We start from the raw sequence: 12,814 nt of genomic DNA, 5'->3' as shown, positions 1-12,814 counted from the left end.
GCAGTAGATATATGTATAGTTGTCACTTGCTGCAATCTATTTTACTATTAAGCATAAGCAAGCTTTACAATTTGTTTGCTTCTTGTGGTTTCTTACATCTGTACACATTTAAACTAACTTAATATCTCCATCGTGCATATGGCATAAGTTTCTTCATCTTGACATTAACTGTTTCACTTTAGGCACAAGATGTCACTTATCCATGATATTTCGTCTCTTTGTCAGTATTCTTAGGTCATTATATATTCTATATGTGTGTCAGTCCGATTTTCTCATGATGTCACCATTCGTCTTCCTCTTGGCTTCTTCAGGTATTTCATTCTGACAAACATCCTTTTGTCTTGTCGGTAAATATGGTCTTCTCAAAGGGTACCTTATGGTCCAGGTTTTCTTAGGTGTCGATACTTCAATAGGTGCTGTTATTCTGATAGGCACTGGGCAGAGCCCAACTGCGCTCTCTGCTGGTTTATCTGTTCTGCATACGTCACATATTTTGGCGTGAATGTTCCTGGCACTTCAAAGGGGGTGGCTGGAGTGCGGATTATACCTGGCACTTCCTCTTCAAAAGAGTAGAAGAGGAAGTGGGAAAGGAGGAGTGAATGGTCAGAACTTTAGGAGTGAAGAAGTAAGCAAAGTCAGAGGAAAATAATGGAGAAGATAAGGAGGGATCTGGCGCTCAAAGGAAAAGAAGGGTATTGAGAAGCTGAAAGAGGTGAGAAGAATGTTGCGACAAAGAGATAGTAAGGTCAGAGAAATTTTGTTTTTTGAGCTGCCAATAGCGAAGTACCTTAAGATGAGTGAAGAGAAGAAAGAGTGAAAAGATTATCCAGAGACTGGGATATTTTCCAACTGCACTCAGCCCAATGAAGAGTAGTGTGGAGGGCAATGAGAGGAGGCTTAAACCATTGCTGAGGGGGTTTACGACTGGGATAGAATGAGTGAAAAGGATGAATAGAATCAAGAGTGGAAAGCAAATTGGAATGAATAGAAGAATCCACCTGATCAGACGACAGGTCAGTGGCGGAGCCGGGAGGGGGAAGTGGGATGCTTGCCCCAGCTGGTTTCAACCTGGTGCCCGGTGTGCCCCCTCAGACTGCCCCTGGGCTGGCAGGGCTCCACTTGGACTCGGAGCATCGGCCGTGATGAACTTGATGAAAAAAAAAAAAAATGCTGGGTGCACGTGTGTGAGAGTGCCGTGAGCACCAGCTCTTCATCCATGCTTACTGAAGTACGGGAAGACCAATGTATGGCATATCCTAGCAATTGACTTACAAAGTAAACACAGGAAATTGGAAGATAGAAAGCTAGAATCATACCAAAGAACGAGCAGGGAGGGATCAGGATGGAAGGGGAAGGATGATATGTCAATAATATCGTGACCTGCAAAGTAAACACAGGAAGTAATGGATCACTCACTAGGAATAGAGAGCGGGGAACCAGGGTTTGTAAATAACCCACTAACTCAATAGCTCAAACCTCTGCATACTTATTTCACCCAAAAATTCACACAACCACCCTCTTGCACAACAAACCACATGCACTTCACCACATCACAACAACAAATAATCAACACATAAACCACACCAACAGGACACAAGGTCTCACATCGATCCAATATTCGCACCCAAGATCGGCGCACAGTGAAAGCCGAACTGAAGCTAACAACAGGACACCACCCTCTCACTTTCCTACTCCCTCTCCACCCACTACCCCCCCACCTTCTTGTCTGCAGATCCACCTGAGCGCCTGGGCACCAATTCCGTTGGTGACGGTGCACCGTACAAATACCTTTAACATTAACATTGCTGCCTGCAGTGACCCCTTCCATTTGGCAAAACGTATATCACCCAGGGGCCAGGCAGCAACGTTTGGCGCGTCTGGGTGCTGAAAAATCGCACTGTTTCACAAATGCGCCTAGGCCCAGACTATTTGGAGCCGATAGGGGCGGGCAGGCAGGCAGACGCGCAGGGCACGTTTGCTATTATGTAGCAAATGACCAATCCGCAGCCCAGAAGTGGCCGTCTGCCTGTCTCAGCCCCCCCCAGACCAGTTACGTGTGTGTATATGTGCACAGTGCATGGTGTGACAGAGCCACCCACCCAGCTACCCTGCATCAGGGGCGCCAAGTATGTGGGTGTTCCTGGGCTGGGCACCTGCCTGGAAAGTCCTTCTACGTAAAAGTCCTTCTACCTTATACTTTAAATGGGACTTTTTATTTTTATGGGCGTCGGCACCCCCAGGAAACATGAAGTCGAGTTGGAGACTGCACAGAGGGAAAGCTGCAGAGCAGGTGAACCGTGCGTGTGAGAGTGGCAGTCGCCTGGCTCTGCCCATGACAGCAACACAAGCTGTTGGTTCTTCCCTGGTGGTTCTTCCCTGGCGGTGTCAACTGAAAGCTGCTACTGCTCTGAGCAGAGGACCCAAGGCTGCTGCAAACATTGAGCACCTGCAGACGGCGCCCTGGGGATGAACTCGTGTGCAGGCAATGCGTTTCCGAACTCTCCAAGCGGTGACCGAGCAGGATGCAAGTGTTACATTACTCCTCATATGTCTATAAAAGAAATGCACTCTTTACATTGGTCTTGGACTGCCACCTTAGTTTGCATGCATTACACACATGCATGCGAAGCTGAGTGTAGGAGCTTATTCAACAATAACAATAAAACTTGATTTCATGCATTCTTTTGGTCACCATCAGTGGGAAGAAATGTGGTGTCACTTAGCCCTGCACATCAATCTACAGAGCTCTGAACCTGTGGGTTTTTATTTATTTGTGAGGCACCGCACAGTCCTTCGATGTCCAGTTGTTTTACCATGTATTTTTCACTGCAGTAATTTTGTACTGCCGATTTTTTTTCACAATTGTTTTCCTTAAAATGGCAGGGCTTGGGGTGTTTTGGTAATAAAATATGGGGTGGGCGGTGAATGTCGTGTGGGGGCTGGAGGGTGGGGAATGGAGGAAATGAGGGGAACAGCATTAAAAAAAATGTGCAATTAAAAAATGTGCAGTAAAAACGCTGAGAGACAGATTCTGAAAAATGAGCGCAAGTGACAGGAGCGCAGAGGCTGTGCTGGTTTCATTTGTGCGCTTTGCCGAAATGCTCAGGTCGGACTCGGTCACCCTATTTATAAGGGCCGTGACAAATTGTTATCGCTGGAAGGGCCATTTGGGCTGACCTTGTGCTCAAACACTGCAGGAGCGTTCCACATTTGTGGGCTTAGAAAATAAAGCTTGCAATCAATGTTTTGACATATTAAAATCGAACGTGAAAGTGATTGGGCAGGATCGTTTAAAGACGAAAATCCTTATTAAAAAAACGCCTACCAAATTTAGTTTTTCTTTTAAACAGGAAACTAAAAATCCAGTTCGCTGTCCTATTTAGGTCCTCTGATGTGCAAGATGTCGCCCTATTATGAGGGTGATGGGAACAGGGGATGGGCGGGCCGCACCTGAGTTTTAATTATTTTCTAAATCTCTATTTGAGCTGCAGGTCTCACGTCACTCAGAGAGTCATCTTATCAGTAAAGAGATCTCTGTGTTTTGTGTCAAGGAAGCAATCACCTGCCAAGGAAATGTACAGACCACCGTATGAATGTGTATGGTAGACATCACAGCAGCCTTCTCATATACCAACCACACCACCGTCACCACATGTGCACTGAGACTATCCAGCCAGCTGCGAGCGCAGGCCCTACGCTTTCTAAATGTATTTACTGCTGTGCCTTTACAGGGTAAGGCGCTCACATCTCTTATGGTTGCAAGAGTATACTGCGGTTACTAATTAAGATATCTTTGCACTCTAACCAAATTGAAGGCACCATATGACAAGGGAGGGGTCAAGTTTCCCGATTTTAAAGCATACCATAATGCCTTTCTTTTGAAGCAAGCCAGATATTGGTTTGCCTGTCCCATAATGTCAGATATTCCCACATGGTGTACCATAGAGAAACAGCTTGTGTTTCCTATAGAAATAACGGACCTCATTTATGTATTCAAGCATTCTTCGACGTCTATATCAGACCCTATCAGAGCTACAATATCAGCCCTCCAACTCTTTGTATTCACACAGACAAATTCCCCCCAAAAAAGCCTCTCACCTTTTTTATGGCATAACAGCAAGATAACGATTAATAACAAAACCGTAAACAGAAAATCCTGGAAGAAAAAGGGTATTAGATTTATACAACAAATTATAAATAAATCTTCTATCCTTTCTTTTCAGCAGCTCAAAAATCAATTCTCAATTCCCAACACTGATTACAATTTCTATAATAAGTTAGTTAATTCTTGCTTTGATGCTCTCCGCAGCTCCTCCAATGAGATTCTAACTCCTGATGTCTCAAGATTACTACACCTAACAATGCCCACCGACACTAAGGCTTCAAAATTCTATGGCATTCTCATATCATCCCTTAAGATTTGCACAATACGCCACAAATGGGAAGAGGATTTTGGTTACATCTTAAATGAATATACATGGTTTAAGATTTTCTCAAGAATCAAGGACATCTCTGCTTCAGCAAATATCTCCCAACATTTTCTCTTCTTTATACACAGAGTTTTCATCACACCTGCTAAACTATGCCTCACTAATATTAATAACAATGATAACTGTTGGACATGTGGAGCCACCCCTGCTTCGTATGAGCATATGTTCTTCATGTGTCCATATACCCACAGATTTTGGCAACAAGTGTGGAAGTGCCTTAACTCTATTTTTTTAACTAATGTCCCTCTGTCATTCATGAACATTGTCTTAGGAAGCCTGGCTATTACCACCTACTTGCCATCTGGTGCATCTAAACTCTATGATCTCTTCATTTGTTTGGCCATGAAGAATATAACTGCCAATTGGAAAGACTCCCGCTCCTTGTGCATACGAAGCTGGTGGAATAACATCTGTCTCACGCAAAAGATGGAAATGTGTATGGCAAATAATCTTAATTCTATACCTAAGTTCAATGCTAAATGGTCATTTTTCATTCGTTATCTGGATCATTTTAATGTAACCACGCATGGAATGTGACTTTTGTTAATATATAACACTCCTTTGATGCTCGTAAGATTTTTATGTATGAATCTTAACCCTAACACTGTATTGAATATTTATTTTACCATATACTAAAGAGCCACACCTCTACACCTACCCCCCTACCTCTCCCATCCCCTCATTTTTCGTGTTTGTCAAATGTTAGTCTTGTGTTCGTCCTCCCCCTACTTAAAACATCATAATGCAGAAATCGTTCAACACTAAATCGTGCGCAACACTGTGTCAGAATGGTTTCGTTTATGTTTCAATTATTATTGTAAGTTGTTCATCAAATGCTTAACCTCATAAAGTATGTAGTGCACTCTATTAATAGATCCTCTGGATCACTACTATTTTACCATAGATTATTCTTAAGTACATGTAATGGTTAACTGCATTATGTTTTGGATATTATGACGTTACAAATGTATTCTACATACCTTAATAAAAATTATTAAAATAAAAAAAAAAAAAGATATCTTTGCAACCTACCGTGCAAACATCAACAGCAGCTGGTGACCAGGATTACTTACTTGTAAATGGAAGAGATAATTCTGTACAGGACTACCGCCTGCACACAGCACGCAAGCGGAAACATTGGTATTAAAAAAGCTGCTGCAAGGTCTCTTCTGCAATAGAAAATGCCCCTTTGCCATGCAGCTGGCATTTGCTCTGGGGGCAAGAACATCCAAGTGCAAATGTGTATAGTTTCAATGCCGTTTTTTACTGGACAGTTTTTGCCCTGGTACAAATACCAGGCCAAATAGCACTTCACTTTTATACAGTTTCTGTGATACAGGCCTTGTTGCGTTGGAATGCCAATGGTCACTGGTCATGGGCTGAGGGTCACATGCAAACGAGCTAGTATGATAACCGGTTAAGGGCCTGATTCACAGAAGTGTTCTATAATGGCGCAATCACATAGGAATGCTTTCTGTGAATCAGGGCCTAAGTTTCTTCTCTTGGTGTGAAACTCCATCCAAGTTCTAGCCCCCGTGCCCCAGCCTGTCTGGCACTACTAGTTCTGCATTGTTGTTGGTATCAGCAGATTTCGTGTTTGTGGCCATGCATTTACAAAATGCATAGATGTATAAGCTGAACATGTGGGTATTTCACTGTATGTTACTTTGCATGATCTGAGTTTACATGTGTTGAATGGAAGCACGGAAATGTGTAACATGCTTGTGGGCAAGTATTTACATTTCGCATTTGGACATGTTATGTTATAAATTAGCTTGTATTTGTAGTGTATATTTGTTCATTAGAAACGTTCACTAGAAACCCCACAAGTACATAGTGCGTCATGTGGTTAGTCGGCGCGCTAGCTGCATAAAACAGAATCATGTTCCAACAGTTAATGCATTTAGAACATTCCTATTTTCGTATGAATGTAAACAGTTAGCATTTCAAAAAGTATATATAAGCAGAAAGTTTCTGGAACCTCTTGATATCGGGGTATAGCACTGCCCTAACAATTGCGGTGGGACAGGTTTTAACAAAGACTGGCCTGCTACCGACGGAAGTGTAGCAGAGCAAAGATGCTAGCACTAAACAAATCCAGGCGTAGAGTGAGAGCAGCAATGATTGGCTTGTTTTTTCCTTTTTTCCCTCATTTATTTTTTTCTATAACAGAAAGATAGAGTTTGGAGAGATAAGAAAATTGGGCAGGGCTTAATTGTCTAAATATACCCTTTGGCTTTCGAGGTTCCGTAAATAATTTTGTCTTTAGCAGAATCTTCCTTGCAAAGGAGTGAAAAAGTGATTGTGTTGTATTTTATATGCTATATTATAATGATTGGTCAAATATTTTTTTTTTGTAAAGGTCAAATTTGATCACAACAAATACAATAAAAAAATTAAAAAAATAAAAAGTATATAGATATATACTCCCAGCCCGTGCCCCCAATCCATCTACAGAACAAACAAGGTCATTTTGAAAAATATGCAAATTGAATGCAGGGGACCAGCAACCGTAGTACTTGCATGTTGGGGGGACACTGCATGCAATTTGAAACATTTACAAAGCGCAGTGGAACACTGAAGAATTAAACCAGGCCAAATCGCCTTTGCTCTTCAGTTGTCTTCTCTGCTTTGTAAAGAAAAGTAAATGCTATCTGCAAATCATCAGCCCCCTTTTGTAGTAAATGCATTTCACATGCAGGGGACCACAAACATTAGAACTTCCGTGCTGTGAGTTCACCTGCATGCAATTTTAAACCCTCACAAAGCACATGGGAGAAGGAAAGTGTAAAGACGAGGTGAGCTCTCTTTTCATTCTCCCGTCTAGCTCGTGAAAAAGTAAACGCTGCCTGCAAATACACTTTGAAGGCAGCATTTACTAATTGATTCACTGGGAGCAATATCATTTTTTGGTGTGCAGCCGCCCCATCCTCTCTATGCTCCTACACGCTGCCAGCTGCTCTACAGAGCTGCCTATACGCTTGCCAGAAACCATCCTCTCTATGCTCCTACACGCTGCCAGCTGCTCTATTGAGCTGCCTATACTCTTGCCAGTAACCATCCTCTCTATGCTCTTACAGGCTGCCAGCTGCTCTACAGAACTGCCTATACTCTTGCCAGAAACTATCAGCTGCTTTGCAGGCTCTTACCTCTTCTCCCAAATGTCCAGCCCATTACAACTCCCAGACAGTCACAACAGATGTTTCACTCATCTGCAGTCCATCTAGACAGTTGCGTTACAATTTAGCTGTGTGATCTCCAGCAAATACTGTTTATTTACATTAATGAGTAATTTACAATGTCATTTTTGGATTTACCATATGATTTGCCCTCACTTGCCTATTCTCCAGTAGCCGTGTGACCATGCCTCACTGTGTTTCAGCCCTACTCACTTGCCCATAAGCTCTACTGGCCACCCTCCACACTGTTCTGCACAAGCTAGCTGTTTGTCTCTCGCCCTACAGTCACATACACCCATGTATACGCTTCTCAACCAGGCCATAACATTTGACTTGCCCCAGCCCTTCCAGACCCTCTGATTCTTTGCCGTCCCTGCGGAATATTGAATTGCAGTGCAGACTTGTGATCCATGGCAAACAACATTTAGTTTGATCTCCAGTGCTTTACTTGAATGTGCTACTTGCCATGTTAATGATTTATTTATATTGCGCTTTTACCAAAGAACATATGTACATACAATTATCATCAGCTTTGAAAGGATGGCAAGCTAAGCTGGTCTTGCTGGGATTCAAACCTTCGACCTGCAGATCACACATAGATAACAGCAGCAAGCACTCAAACAACTGAGCTGTCTGACTGGCTTGTTGAGCGCGCCCTTAAATTACATCTAATTATATAAACTGTTGTGGCCCAAAATTAACCAAATGAAAACAAAAAACTACCATCTTAATCCCCTTCATGCTTCTTTTACCATTGTATTATGATCCCACACCTAATAAGTGTGTTTCCTTGGCTCTTATATCTGCAGCCGTCGGGCATACATTTTGCCCCCATCAGCTTTTATGTGGCAACAGCCCTGAATACAGCCCAGACAGCTGTGCACAGAACAGCAGGTTGGGCCCTGTGGAAAGCAGGGTGGGCTTTTCCCCACAGGCCACAGCCTTGCCCCTCAGGCCAGTGCTCGATGTGATTAAAAAAACGGCCGCGAAACGGATATCATGCAAATGAACTTTGCACATTTAAGAATTTTAAGTAAAAGGTTATCTTATCTGGGGGCTCTGTGGGGCATTCTGATTGCAATGTACATATCTCCCCTCTGAACTCCCAAATATTCCACAATCTCTGCTGTGCTTGCTACTATCATTGAATTATTATTAAGTGCTCAAAACAAATCAAGGGACAGTTAGTGTCAGGCTGCCATCTGTCTTGAAAAGGGGAAAATCTTCCTCGGGACCAGCCCTTGAGAGCAAAAATTACCCAATTCAGCCCAAAACACAGGTTCTATCGTGCTGAGCAGTGAACTCATGCTAGTGACAAATGACACCTTCAATGTTTACCATTTATTAGAAAAAAGCATAAACAGTAAAATTTAGCAGCACTTTGGGATTCAAGTTAGAGAAGATTACAAAACACAAAACTTAGAGAAATACAAAATATAGAGAAACATAGAACTTAGAGAAAACATAGAGAAACACAGTCTTACGCCCCTTCAATCAGCGCTGGGAGACCCTGGCCCTCATAAGCTAGCTGTTGCCAGCCCCGCTCAGATGACAGCGCTGCAGGGTGCCGACAGAGCATCAGGTTTCGGACACTCGATCTTGCTCGAACCAAGTCCACGGATCGATCTCCCACCTGATCCATGTGGGCATGCATTTTTGTAATCTCGTGCTGTCAGTCCATGACACACAGTTCCAGAACTTTCCCTGTGCAAAATATAGGCTTTCTAATGGAAAAACCCAAAACTCTCTGAGATGCTCCCTGCTCGCTCCTACCCCTCCCTTGGAGCCCTCTCTGCGAAAGCACTGGAATGTCCTTATCAGCGTGTGGTCAAGGCCATACCAGGCCTTCTCAGGGAAACAGGATTCGTTTACGAAGCCATGCAGGGCTACAGTTAGAAAGGCAGAATATTCTAAGAGAAGCCGAGATGAATTAACCCCATGTGAGCAAGCTCTAAAAGGCATGCACTCATAGCTTAGTGTTCATAGCGCTTAAGATTGGCTATATATAGCGCTATATAGGTGCCATAATGCTCCAAACACTCCAATAATGTCTCTATTAGCTACAGAACTGGGGCCTCTGCCTCTGCCCTGCCTGTCTATCTACAATGCATAATGCATAATGTGACCTACCACCCCTACTAGGCCTGCATATTCCTTGTAGCTCACTACTGCGTAATGGAGGTGCTACAACAGATTACTGTCAGCATTACTTTCAGCATTTAGCACATACTTTGAATAAACTATTGGCTTTCATCGGCTAATGCTGTCATCTAAAACCCTGAATGGCAAATTTGCATTTTGTATATCACGACATTCCACCTCTTTTCAAAGTGTGGGCGACAATGCTGGCTAATACCCCTCAACATAGTATGTAGTGCAGTGATAAATGAGGTGGTTGAAGACCTTGGGGCTTTGCAAGAGGTTTAAGCGAACGATCTTCTAGCGGTTAGTCAGCGTGGCATGCAAGGTTAATAAAAACACTACCTAAACAAAAATGTACACAAAGTGAACAGTGACATATACCCTTGCCAAAACCTGGCCTACACAAAAATACCTAAATAATTATCGTATAACTGATTGTCAGTTAAAAAGCAGCATGCAGTTAGAATATTAAGGCAATCCGGTGTAGTCTAATCTACAATGCACTATTGCATTTATGTATGGTTACTAACTCTAAACCTGGCATCCTTCCACTCTAAGGGCCTACCCCCACACCCCCCTGATCCCAGGGGATTTAAACGTGACTATGGGCTGTGTGGTTAGACACATCCCCCATGTATGTGGAACCCAACCAAAAACCATCTAACTTCATGAGCAAGGTGAACCCATGGGCACCAGGTTATCTAAATAAAAACAATTCTACTAATTTGCATTACAGCATGGCATGTGTTATTCATGCAATCAAAAGCAAGTGGTTTAATCCATATGTTTGCTGGTAACTGTAGCTCTGTGTGCCAGTGGGTTGAGGATGGTCACCCCCACTCAGAGCGAAAAGCCAACACCTGCTGATTTAACAATGTTTGCCATAAAATGCATCGTGTGTATTTAGCAGTCTTGTTGACCTGCCCTATGGCAGAAAAAATGTCTTCATAACTAAAGTTTTGCCATCTTCAGTGGTGGCCAATACTTGTAGCAGTGTTGGGCTTATCAATGGGCCCCACTAGGCCAGAAGGTTTATAGCAGAGCTGGCATCAGAACCCATAGTGGCTAGCTTATTGCGCACAGTTTCTATGTCAAAAGCGTATAAAGCTCCTGTTACCCCCGCTGCTCCCGCAATTAATGAATCTAGCTCCTTAGCTACGCGCACTTTGGTGATGGGCCATAGAAATTGACTCCATTTGTAGCAGCTTGGTAGTACTAAGGAAACATTGCCTCGTAATAAATCTATGCCTAAGTGTATCACTGTAATAATAGAGGTGTGCATTACCAGCCTACAATTTAAATGTTGCCTTACTACTGGAAAATCTAGCATGTTCACAGTTTCTACCTTGTGTGACTTGGAGAATACCCTTCTCCAAGTGGGATGCCTACCATATACAATATTAGTTTTAGATACAAACACCATACTACCATCCGGCAGTGGCTGTTTCATCGTACCATTGTGTGAAATGCATTTAGTCAAATTATAGTCTATAAAATCTTGGTGAGAACACTTGCTGCAGTTCTTTGGTCAGATCCATTCACTGAAACATTTGGGCCTAGGATTTCATAAGCACCAGTCATATGAGTCAGTGATAAAAGATGCCCGACAAGGTGCCAGGCCAGTACGTTAGCAGTTCCATGTGGATACTCATTTGTAGCGCTTTTCTAATGAATTACTCTAAATGTCTACAATGAAAATGTGACTCCTTGCATCAGTGTGCTGGAGACAGCCGTCCCCATAAAAACATGAAATTTGTTGGTTTAACAAAAACCATGTGCACACACTGTGTCATAAAATCAAGTATCGCTTGTCTTGGTTTCATTTACCCACCTTAAGGCTGGCTGTAAAAGTATTCAGTGTTTCAAAGGTTACCATCTCAAATTAGAGCTCATATACTTGGCAGCATTTCTTCAAATTAAGAACCTTGACCTACGCACAGCTAACTTTGATGTGCGCACACATTTTATCTCAATATATAATACGCTCCTGCTTGCATAATCCTGCTGCCCCAACAATTCATAAATCGTTTCCTGCCTACGTGCAATGTAGTAGTTTTAGAAAAGGCAAAACATCTCTGGTTAAAGCAATTAAGTTGGAAGAGCAAAACATTTCGTTTTTTCAGATTCATCTCAAAAATGCATTTAAAAACCATTTTTCAATGTGTTAGCATTCAAGTGCTGCGTCACACAGCTGTTTGTGGTGCATGATGTCACAGTCCACAACCCATTGTCCACAGTCCTTTAAACAAGAAAGGCAAAACATATCAACCAGGTTATTTCCAGCAACTGCATCATTTGAATGTGCAGCATCAAATGTTTGATAACTAGCCAAGTCTGCACCGTGCCAGTTCAGCAAAAGTTATTACTCTGCTGGACACTTCTTGCAGGTTGCAGAACAAATGTCCTCACGAATCACGCACGTTAGCAGCATTGAGTGCGGCGCAGGACAGGTTCAAGGTTCACATATCACCCCGCAGTGACTCGCTTTCTCTGAGAATGCGTCTGCTTGACTGATCAGTGTCACCCGCAAATTGCACACATCTATCCCAATCATGGCACACAACTGTCTTGGTTTTTTGCCTAGGCAAAATACAAACAGAAATGTTAGGATTTCATCAAAAGTACAATGTCAGTGTTATCCACCCCTTCCCTTAACACCGCCCCCACCTTCAGAAGTCTCATCAGGTAAGTACACACTTTATCATTGCTACTGTAGCTACTGCTACTGGGGGCTTAATTACACTCAACCATACGGGGTGTAATTGCCTAATCACAAACTAATTTGTGCAATGCGATCATAGTTGGTCAATGGTACTTCAGACTGATCTGTGATTTTACAAAAGCCATATAATAAGTACCCAGGTCACACTTCTCAATGGATCAATGCTTTTCTTTGTCACCAAAGCGATCACGAATGCCAGGCGCCAGGCGCCAACATGCTGCCAGTGTTTCATGATCTTGATTTAGGTTGCCCTGCTGGCACCACTCCATTTTTCAAAGGTA

Source organism: Ambystoma mexicanum, chromosome 1p (genome assembly GCF_040938575.1).
Source record: "Ambystoma mexicanum isolate Mex_15411 chromosome 1p, UKY_AmexF1_1, whole genome shotgun sequence".
NCBI classification, from domain to species: domain Eukaryota; kingdom Metazoa; phylum Chordata; class Amphibia; order Caudata; family Ambystomatidae; genus Ambystoma; species Ambystoma mexicanum.
Note: the sequence above shows the minus strand (reverse complement) of the source record.